Here is a 9,349-nt window from a genome sequence, read left to right as displayed (position 1 = left end):
CGTGGGAGTCCAGCGATGTGACCACTGCTCCACCTGCTGGTCCCGAGGGTCCCGAGGGTCCGGCACTTGAACCGCCCTGCCACCTGCTGGCCCACAACAAGCTTTTTACTTTCCATATCTTGGCTATGATGGTGGTTACAAGATTGGACCCAATTTCTGAACTATCAAACTATATATCTAAAAGGTGTATTTCATTATATACAATAACACTTTATAAAATGTAAAAATCTAGTTGCTTAAAACAACCATCATTTATTTAGCTCAAGATCCTGTAGTTGCAATTGGGAAGGGCTCTGCTGGTGGTTGTTCTGGTCTGGGCCTGCTGCGTGTTCTGTCGGCTAGTGGGCCTGCAGGGCTGCCTGGCTGGGATGGCTGGGACGATGGGTCCGCATTCTCCTACTTCCCAGCCGTCCGCATGATGGCCATGCTGTTTCTGGAGCAGCGGGCCCATGCACGACACTTCTCATCTCGGGGCCACACTCCCCGTGGGAGCTCTGGGCAAGACCCTTCCTACCCCTTCTAGCTTCTACTTATTCCAAGGCTTCCTCGGCTGACAGCTGTCTTCACATGGACTCCTCCTCTCTCTCTCTTTGTTTTATTTTTTAGAAGTTTTTGCCTTAGGGCACATATGCTCTCTGGAGAGAGAGACACACACACATAGTGAGAGGGAAAACGAGAAACCCGCCAGGGAGGATGGCCATGCCACAATCCCTTCTCCATTCTCCTTCTGGGATCTTGGGCACACACACAAATGTGCCTGGCGTGAATTTCAAACCGTCGGGTCTGGGACTTGAGCCACAGTCACCCATGTGGGAGTCCAGTGACGTAACTGCTATACCATCTGCAGGTCCCCTGTGTGTCTCCTTTAAGGACATTTACTAGATTTAAGGCCCACCCTGATCATCCAGAATGATCTGATCTTGAGGCCTTAACTCAATCACAGCTGCAAAGACTTGTTCCAAATAGGGTCACATTCACGGGTTCCAGAATCGGGCGTGTACGTATTTTTTGAGGAGCGCTGTTCAGGCCCTGCAATGGCCAAGCCCAGATCAACGTGGGCAAGGATTCGGGGTGTGTGGGAACAACCAGGATAATTACTCATTATGTACACAGACTATTCGGGTGGTAGAAAAAGCGGGACAACCAGGGTAATTACTCATTATGTACGCAGATCGTTCGGGTGGTAGAAAAAGCGGGACAACCAGGGTAATTACTCATTATGTACGCAGACTATTCGGGTGGTAGAAAAAGCGGGACAACCAGGGTAATTACTCATTATGTACGCAGACTATTCGGGTGGTAGAAAAAGCGGGACAACCAGGGTAATTACTCATTATGTACGCAGACTATTCGGGTGGTAGAAAAAGCGGGACAACCAGGGTAATTACTCATTATGTACGCAGACTATTCGGGTGGTAGAAAAAGCGGGTAAGCGTCGCCGCCTCACGTTCCCTTGTTTTCCTTTAGTTTTTATTGTAGGGCTCACGCACTTGCCAAAGAGAGAGAGAGAGAGAGAGAGAGAGAGATCACCCCCCAGGGGATGGCCAGGCTGCAACCCCTTCACCTCCATCCTCCTCTCGGGATCTTGGGCACGCACGCACAAGAACCTGGCATGACTGTCAAGCGGCTGGGCCCAGGGCTCAAACTGTACTGCGAGGTATGTGGGATCCAGTGGCTTCACCTCCATGCCACCTGCTGGACCATCCATCTCATTTTCCAAACTGGTATAACCTCCAAGCCAAAGCCACTTCAGAGCAGCACAAGGAAAGAGAAGTTATGGACACATATTACTAGCACAGCTGCAGAGAATTTAAGGAACATATTCACACCTCAAATCTGGAAGGAGAAGCGAAGGGGCAGACGGTGGTGCAGGGGTAAATGCAGGGCTCTGAGAGGCTGGCCCACCTGGGGATGTTCTGGGCGCCCATCCAGAGACTCCCTGAGCACGCCGGCACGTGCACGCCCACGGTCTGGGGCTGGCTGAGGCTGGGCGTGGGTCAGCGTTGGGGCTGTCTCTCTCTGTCTCTCTTGCTCTTAGAAGAAAGAAATAAAAAGAAAAACTTACAAAGAAGTAGAAAAAAGGGCATGCATTTCCCACGACTACTGCACTTTCTCCATGGGACTGGTGCCACCCCTGCCCCCCACTACCCTTTGCTTATTCCAGCTCGGGGACTGTGCGGTGACTTAGAAGAAGGGCCGGACCTGGAAACAACCAGGGCATGGGCATTTTTTTTCCTGCTGGGGCAGAGCCGACCCTGCAGTGCACCGGTGCCCCTCTGCCTCTCTCAGTGCCCTGCACTCATCTTGTCGCTCGGCCACCAGGCCCGTGAGCAGCCCTCATCTCTAGGCCCACCTCTTGTCATCGCAGGGAAGCAATCTCAGAGCCCCTCGCCCACTCCAGTCCTGCTCAAGCCCAGCCACCATGGCGCCGCAATTGCAATACCGATATTTAACAGAAGGGGGCGCCAGAGCCACTTGCTGAACCCCTACAGCAATTTCCCCAGGGACAGATGAAAGGAGGTGTCTGCTAGAGCAAAAAGCTTGTCTTCGCTTTTATAAGGAAAATTAAGAACAGAAGGAGACATGCTAATATGTGAAGGAGTGTCTGTCAACAGATTGCAGCAAGCGTCATATTTTTGGTAGGACTTTCCAATCATTCCCATTAAAGTCAGGGGAAGCAGAGGCTGTGCTAGTACAGCTCCCTATCTACAGGGTCTGGAGGCTCTTACCGAAGCAAAACCCAAAACAAGACAAGAAAATGATGTAGCAAATATCACGACTGAAAGACAGAACACTGTACTGACTTAAAGATAACGGGATTATCAAGACGGAAAAGCCAAGCGAAGAGGGTTCTGTTATTGAAACTAGTAAGAGGGTTCAGCACTATTGTTGGATATAAGGCGAGTGAGGAAAAGACAATGCATTTTTTTTTACTTTCTTTCTTTATTTAAATTGCCCTAGTGGAGCATGGTCACTCTGCAATCCCTTCTCTGTTTCTTCATCTTGTCGGGATTTTGAGCGTGTGTGCACATGAATGCACAGCCGGTATGTTTTTTAAGACACTGGGACTGTGGTTGGCCATGTGGGATCTGGCTCCCTTAATCACTAGGCTATGGAGCTGGCCAAACAACAAAAACCAACAAAAACCAACTGGAAAACGTAATAGGAACATCTCATTAGCAGAACACACAAAGCCCGAGCGGGTTTCAATAAATGAATCGAATAGAACACGTCCCAGCCGTTGTGAGAATGTTACTGAGGGTACCGAGGCTCGCTCATATGGAGAGACATGCCGTGCCCATAAGTGAGAGCGTTCAGTTTCCAAAAGGCCACCTCTCTGCAAACAGCTCTAGAAATCTAATCACATCCGTTCCACAATCCCGATCGGGTTTTTCATGGGACCTGGAAGGCTGATCCCAGAGCCCATGTAGAAGAAAAAAGACCCACAAAAAGCCAAGGGGGTTTGAGAGAAGAACCCGGTGGGAAGGCCTGTCTTATGGGGCTCCTGAGTGGCAGGGAGAGGAAAACGGACAGACGGAACAGAACACACGCTGACGATACTGGCAGGAGGCGGGCGAGTAGTTCACACCCACGTGGAGGGCCGGGCGGCTCAATAAGAAGTGGCTGCACAGCAGTTTTCTATGTGGCAAAATTGAAATTAGGTTTCAACTTCACACTTTCACCAAAAACAAAACACCAAGTGGATTAAACCACTAAATGTGAAAAACGAAACTTGTAGAAGAAAACAGAAGCATAGTACTGATGGCCTCGGAGTAAAGAAGGCTTTCTAGACCACGTCACTGGGGCCACCACAGTAGAGACCTGACTACATTACCCTTCACAAATTGTAGAAAAAGGACAAGACAGGGGACCCGCAGGCGGTGTGCTGCTTGGGGTGCTGGACTCCCACATGGTTGACTGTGGTTCAAGTCCCAGACCCGCTGGCTTGAAAATCATGCCGAGTGCATGTGGGTGCATGCCCAAAATCCCAGGAGGAGAATGAGGGAGAAGGGATTGAAGGAGGATGGAGGTGAAGGAAGCGCGGCCATCCTCCCTGGGGAGTGATTTCTCACGTTCTCTCTCATCGTTTCTCTTTGGCGAGCGACACACTATGGTAAAAAACCTAAAGAATAAAAAGACAACATGAACTGAAAACCCGAGCAGAGCTAGTCTCCCTGCATCTGACAGGTAAGGGCCGGTGTCCGGTGTCCCGAAGACGAACAGCACGAGGTCGAGGTGGGGTCTGAGCAGACATCCACACAGAAGCTCGGACGGCAGACTCAGCAACCACCAGAGGCTCGATCCCGCTGGCTTCCAGGTCAGCCCACGACGAGACCCCACTGAGGGCCGGCAAGTGCACAGCGCAGCAGGGACTGTCACACCTCCAGTGAGAGCGCAGCAGGGACCATCACGCCTCCCAGGACGGCGCAGATTAGGGTGTTCGGCTGAGAGCACTTGGTCCTGGTTGGCCACTGGAGGTGGCAGTCCTGTTTCTGGGATGGAGAGGGAGTGGCCACCGCCTGAATGAGCATCAGCTGAAACAGGACAGCAACTCTGAGGAGGTTCAGTCTGTGGAATAGCACAGCAGTGAACCAACTCACACGTGTAAGGGCCAGCAGGGGGCATAGTAGGTAAGCCGCTGGACTCCCACACCACCAACTGGGCTGGGCGCGTGTGCGTGCGTGCCCCAGATCCCGAGAGGAGAATGGAGGAGAAGGGATTGCGGCGTGGCCATCCCCCCAGGGATGTGTTTTCTCTCTTTCTGTCTCTCTGTGTGTCTCTGGCATAAACTGTATAGAAAAAAAAGCTCTCTAAAAACAAAATAAAACAAAAAACAAACAAAAAAAACCCCAAACAAGACCCAAAGAATTATATGTACGAATTGCAAAAACACAAACTTGAGCAAAATCAACAAATTGAAGATTTATTTGTACACTGATTCATTTTTGCTAATTTCTATGGATGCAAAACACCCTATTTTTTGACTATTTACAATGTGGTAAAGTCATGAAAGGCTTTGAGAAGCACTGGGTGTAAGATTGTGGTTCGAGGGTTCGAGGACCCAGTTCCAATGTTTTCTTCTTCCATTCATCATATAAAGAGAACGGGCTACAGTGAGTGTGCGGGAAGCGTTCAGTCAGGGCCCAGGGAGTGGGGCAGTGGTGGGCAGGGAGGCAGTGGCTGTGGACGCATCCCAAGCCCCTCAGCTCTCTTGCACCTCCGCAAGGCCCTGCTCCTCCGATGAGTCCTCGTGGCCCTTGTGGACAGCCCGCCAGGGCCTGAGCCTGTAGGCGAGCCCCTACGGCTGTCACTGGAGGCAGAGACCAGTGGGCCCACAGTGCGGCCGCTCGGAGGAACGCACAGTGCCTGCAGAGCTGCAGCGATGTGGCCGTGAGCCAAGCCCTGCTGGGAGGGGTCTACGGCACCCCTGCACCCACCTGCCTGCTGAGCTGGTGGGGGAACTGGAACTTTCTGCCTGCGAGTCTGGGCCCCGTCCTCTACTCTGTTCGGCTGAGTCTGACCCCCACATGCCTGCACAGAAGTCCCCGCCGCACCTCAGAACGGGCTGTGTCAGAGATGAGGTCTTTACAGGGCAGCTACATTAAAACGAGGACCCGGGCGGCCCTGCTCCCTCTACCTGGGCCTTCTAAGGAGAGGACATGAGGACAGGCGGACACCAGGGGACAGCTGCGTGAGGACGCAGGGAGTGACTCTATCTGCAACCGAGGAGAGAGGCCGCAGGAGAGAGGCCACCTGGAGCCTTGACCCCGCTGTCCACCTCGAGGACAGTGAGGAAGAGTTCCATTGTTGAAGCCACCAGGCACCAGGGAAGATGTCCACACCCAGCCCTGTGGCCGGCGGGGACCAGGAGCCCAGCTGTACAGACGCAGAGCTGGGGCAGGCCAGGCCCTCCAGCTGCCAGCCACACCCCTGCAAAGTGCAGAGGAGTAGAGGCTGCCAGTGCTGGACTCATGCTGAGGGTGACCTTAAGCCCCTCGCTGCAGTCCTAGCTGCCATCAGGACGCCTGGCCATTGCCGTTAGACAGGTGACAAACTGAGTGGGTCCGTGGCCTGGGGGCCCTGTGTGGGAGCCACATCGTCCCTCCCCTGTGCTGCCCACAGGAGACCTTGGCCCTGGGTTGGTGGAGGGGTGTGGCTCCACCCTCGATGTACTAGCTGGGGGACCCCCACCCTGGCCCAGCTCCCCTCAGTGGCCGTAGACAGCCCTCTGGCCCTAGCGGGGCTGTCCTGACTCCGTCTGGTGGAGCCTGAGCTCCGGTCTCCAGCGCTGCATGCTGCCTGTGGATCCTGAGCTCCACCGGCCCTCCTCACTCTCCTCTTTTTTCACTACGTGGCAGAGGGGCCGCATGGCTGTGTGAAGTCAGAAGTGAGTACTAAGTGAGTACTAGTCCCCTGAAGCCAAAACTGCCTCCGCCCTGCACTATCAGTCCATTGTTTGGGCATTTTTCTCCCCAATCTCCTCTGCTGACAGCAGGTTTATTTAACAAGGCCTAGGGACACTGTGGGTTTTCGCTGCCCAGTATTGGAGGGGCTGCTCCTGGTGGCCTGGGGCCAGCGGTGTCCTCTCATCTCGGGGCTGTCCTGTAGGCCATGAAACGGCTTATCCTAGCTCGGTTGCCTGTGGTGAGAGTCACCCAGTCATCTTCCTGTTTCCTGTTAACAGCTGGGTTGGGGCCTGGAGAGTGGGCAGTGGGTCAAGAACTGCCATGCCCCTTCTATGGCTCCTTAACTTGGGACGCTCGAGCTCCAGCTTCAGGTCCCAGGAGGGACAAGGGCCCAGGTCCACCGTCCACCAGGTCCCTGCCTGCACCTGCCCATTCTGTGGCTCAGTCTGGTGTTAGAGGGGTCGGGGGGCAGTTGTGACACAGAGGCTCAGTGATTGTTCTAACCCATCAGCCATCTGCCCCTCCCAGAGGCCATGGCAGGCTCCCCATACAGGCAGCCATGACAGGCTGGCCACGTGGTTCCTCGGTATGGCCCGTGTTGAGGGAGGCAAACGGCAGGCCAGGTCAGGCCAGGTCGACCGCTGGGACTGCGAGTCTCTGCTCGGGCTCATCTCCCTGCACTTGGAGACACACCTGCCTGGGGCCCTGGCCCTGGCTGTGCCCATGTCTTCCTTCAGTGTTTCTTGGTCTCACCCCACAGTCACCTCTCAGGCCCTGAGCCATAGAGAGGCTTCCTTCTGCCGTAGGATCCCTTGCTGGCTGGGCCCCTCCCTGAGACGGCCTGGATCGTTGCCCCATTGGCACCCCGTCTGCCCCCCAAACTGACCAGACCACCCCTTTCATGGTCTGCAATCAACCCCTCCAATCCCGTTTGAGGACAGAGGGGCCCCGGGAAGCTGGACTCAAGCAGAGAACTAGCAGGGGTCATTCCTATGAGACACCCCAGTGCACCTCTGCCTCCAAAACCTTTCCTGAAAAGCATCCTGGGACAGGGGTCTCTGGCAGGGGACACATCTCATACCACAATGCCGGCATTCATAGTGACCTCCTGGCCATGAAATCAGGGCCCGAGCAAGACTCAGCCCCAAAACAGCTAAACTCAGCCAAACCGCAGGCATCTTGGAGCCCTCCTGGCTAGGTGGTGGGCCCTGCTCCAGGCCACAGTTTACCTGGTGATGGGGAGCACTGTGGTCCACCCTTCCTGTGGCACTGGCAGCTTGTTGATAAGCTGCGTCCGCGCTCACGGGAGAACGGAGCGTGCTGCCCCACCTTTGGAGTCTTTCCAGGGCTGATTTCCCCTCTCTGCCCTCCTCCTTCCAGCTGTGCGGCCCAGTCCCAGCCACCGCCAGGGGGAAGCCCACTGGGTGCCCCGAGTTCATGCAGGCCCTCCTCACAGACAGCAGTAGGTGAAGGGGGAGACGGGAGCGCCGAGGGCACCGGAGGTAGCCGCGGCCCCTTCTCCCCTCTGGTGCGTCCTGAGCACTCCATCACTCTGCACGCTCCTCTGTAACGAAGGTGCTGCAGTCCCAGTGCTGGCTTCCCGTCTGGCCTGTCTTCTTTGGGGCATTGAACGTGACTGGTGTCCCCTCACGCGCACACACGCCACGGGGTGTAGCACTTCGGACTTCATCCGGGTGTTTGAGTCCCTCCCTCGATGTGTCTTCAACATGGTCTCTATACCAAACCCCCTGAGGCCTTGGAAACCAGAGGGTAGTTTTGTCATGTCCTCACATGTAAGTGCAATTTGACCGGGGATAATAAATACATTCATTTAGTAAAAAACTATGGTAAAACATCTAGGCTCAAAGTTCTTTTCTTTCAGCATCTTAAAAAATACCATGCCTTCTATCATGTTCCTAGCATCTTCAGTATATACGGCTCAGAGGAAGAAACGTTCAACAGAAACAAAAATCCAGCTACCTGTTGAAGATGAGGTACACGGTAATGTCTATGACTTGACTGTTAAGCACTGTTTTGTTGCTGGGAAAAAGCATTTTGTATGCTGTTAAGTTGTACAGTGATTAAATAGAAATAAAAAGTAAAATGAAATGAAAATAAAGGTCGCCCCTTGGGGCCAGATGGAGGTGCAGCAATCAATGCAGCTGGGCTGGATGGCATCTCGGGCTCACGTCGCAGGGCCTCCCTAGGCACGCCGGGCACGTGTGTGCCCATGATCAGGCTGGCTGAGACCAGGCATGAGGGCTCTACAGGGGTGCCTGTCTGTTTTGGTAACTCTCAAGGAAGAAATGAATAAATAAACTTAAAAAAAAAATCATTCTTTGCCTTCTTTGAACTGGAGTGCCATGAAAAAGTCTAAGCCAAGGGAACCAGCAGTTAGCATAATGGCTATGTCGCTGGACTCCCACGTAGTTGACTGTGGTTCGCGTCCCGGACCTGGTGGCTTAAAACTCACGCTGGGCGCATGTGCATGTGTGCCCAAGATCCCGAGAGGAGAATGGAGGAGAAGGGATTGTGGCGTGGCCATCCCCCCTGGGGGGTGATTTCTCGCTTTCTGTCTCTCTGTCTCTCTCTGTCTGTCTGGCGAGTGCACGTGCCCTATAGCAAAAACCTCTACAAAAAAAAAAAAAAATCAAAAGTCCAAGCCAATAGATGTTTCTCTCAGAATCACGTCACTGTCTCCTCCTCTCTCTAACTGGGGTTCATGCACCTTTGGGAATTCACACGTCTCAGGTGCATGTCCTGAGACTGTGCACACAGGTGCTGCCCCTGCCGCCTCCCCGTTCAGGATCTAGGACACTCCCAGCACCACGGAGGCTTCTACTGGAACCTCCACTGATTGGTTTTCTTGTTCTTACAGTGGGATTGTAAGTGTGGACACTTTTTTTTTTTTTTTTTAGCGTTTTTTTCTATGGGGCCCGGGG

Source organism: Tupaia chinensis, unplaced genomic scaffold (assembly GCF_000334495.1).
Source record: "Tupaia chinensis unplaced genomic scaffold, TupChi_1.0 Scaffold143624_1, whole genome shotgun sequence".
NCBI lineage: Eukaryota > Metazoa > Chordata > Mammalia > Scandentia > Tupaiidae > Tupaia > Tupaia belangeri.
This window is presented reverse-complemented; position numbering follows the sequence as displayed.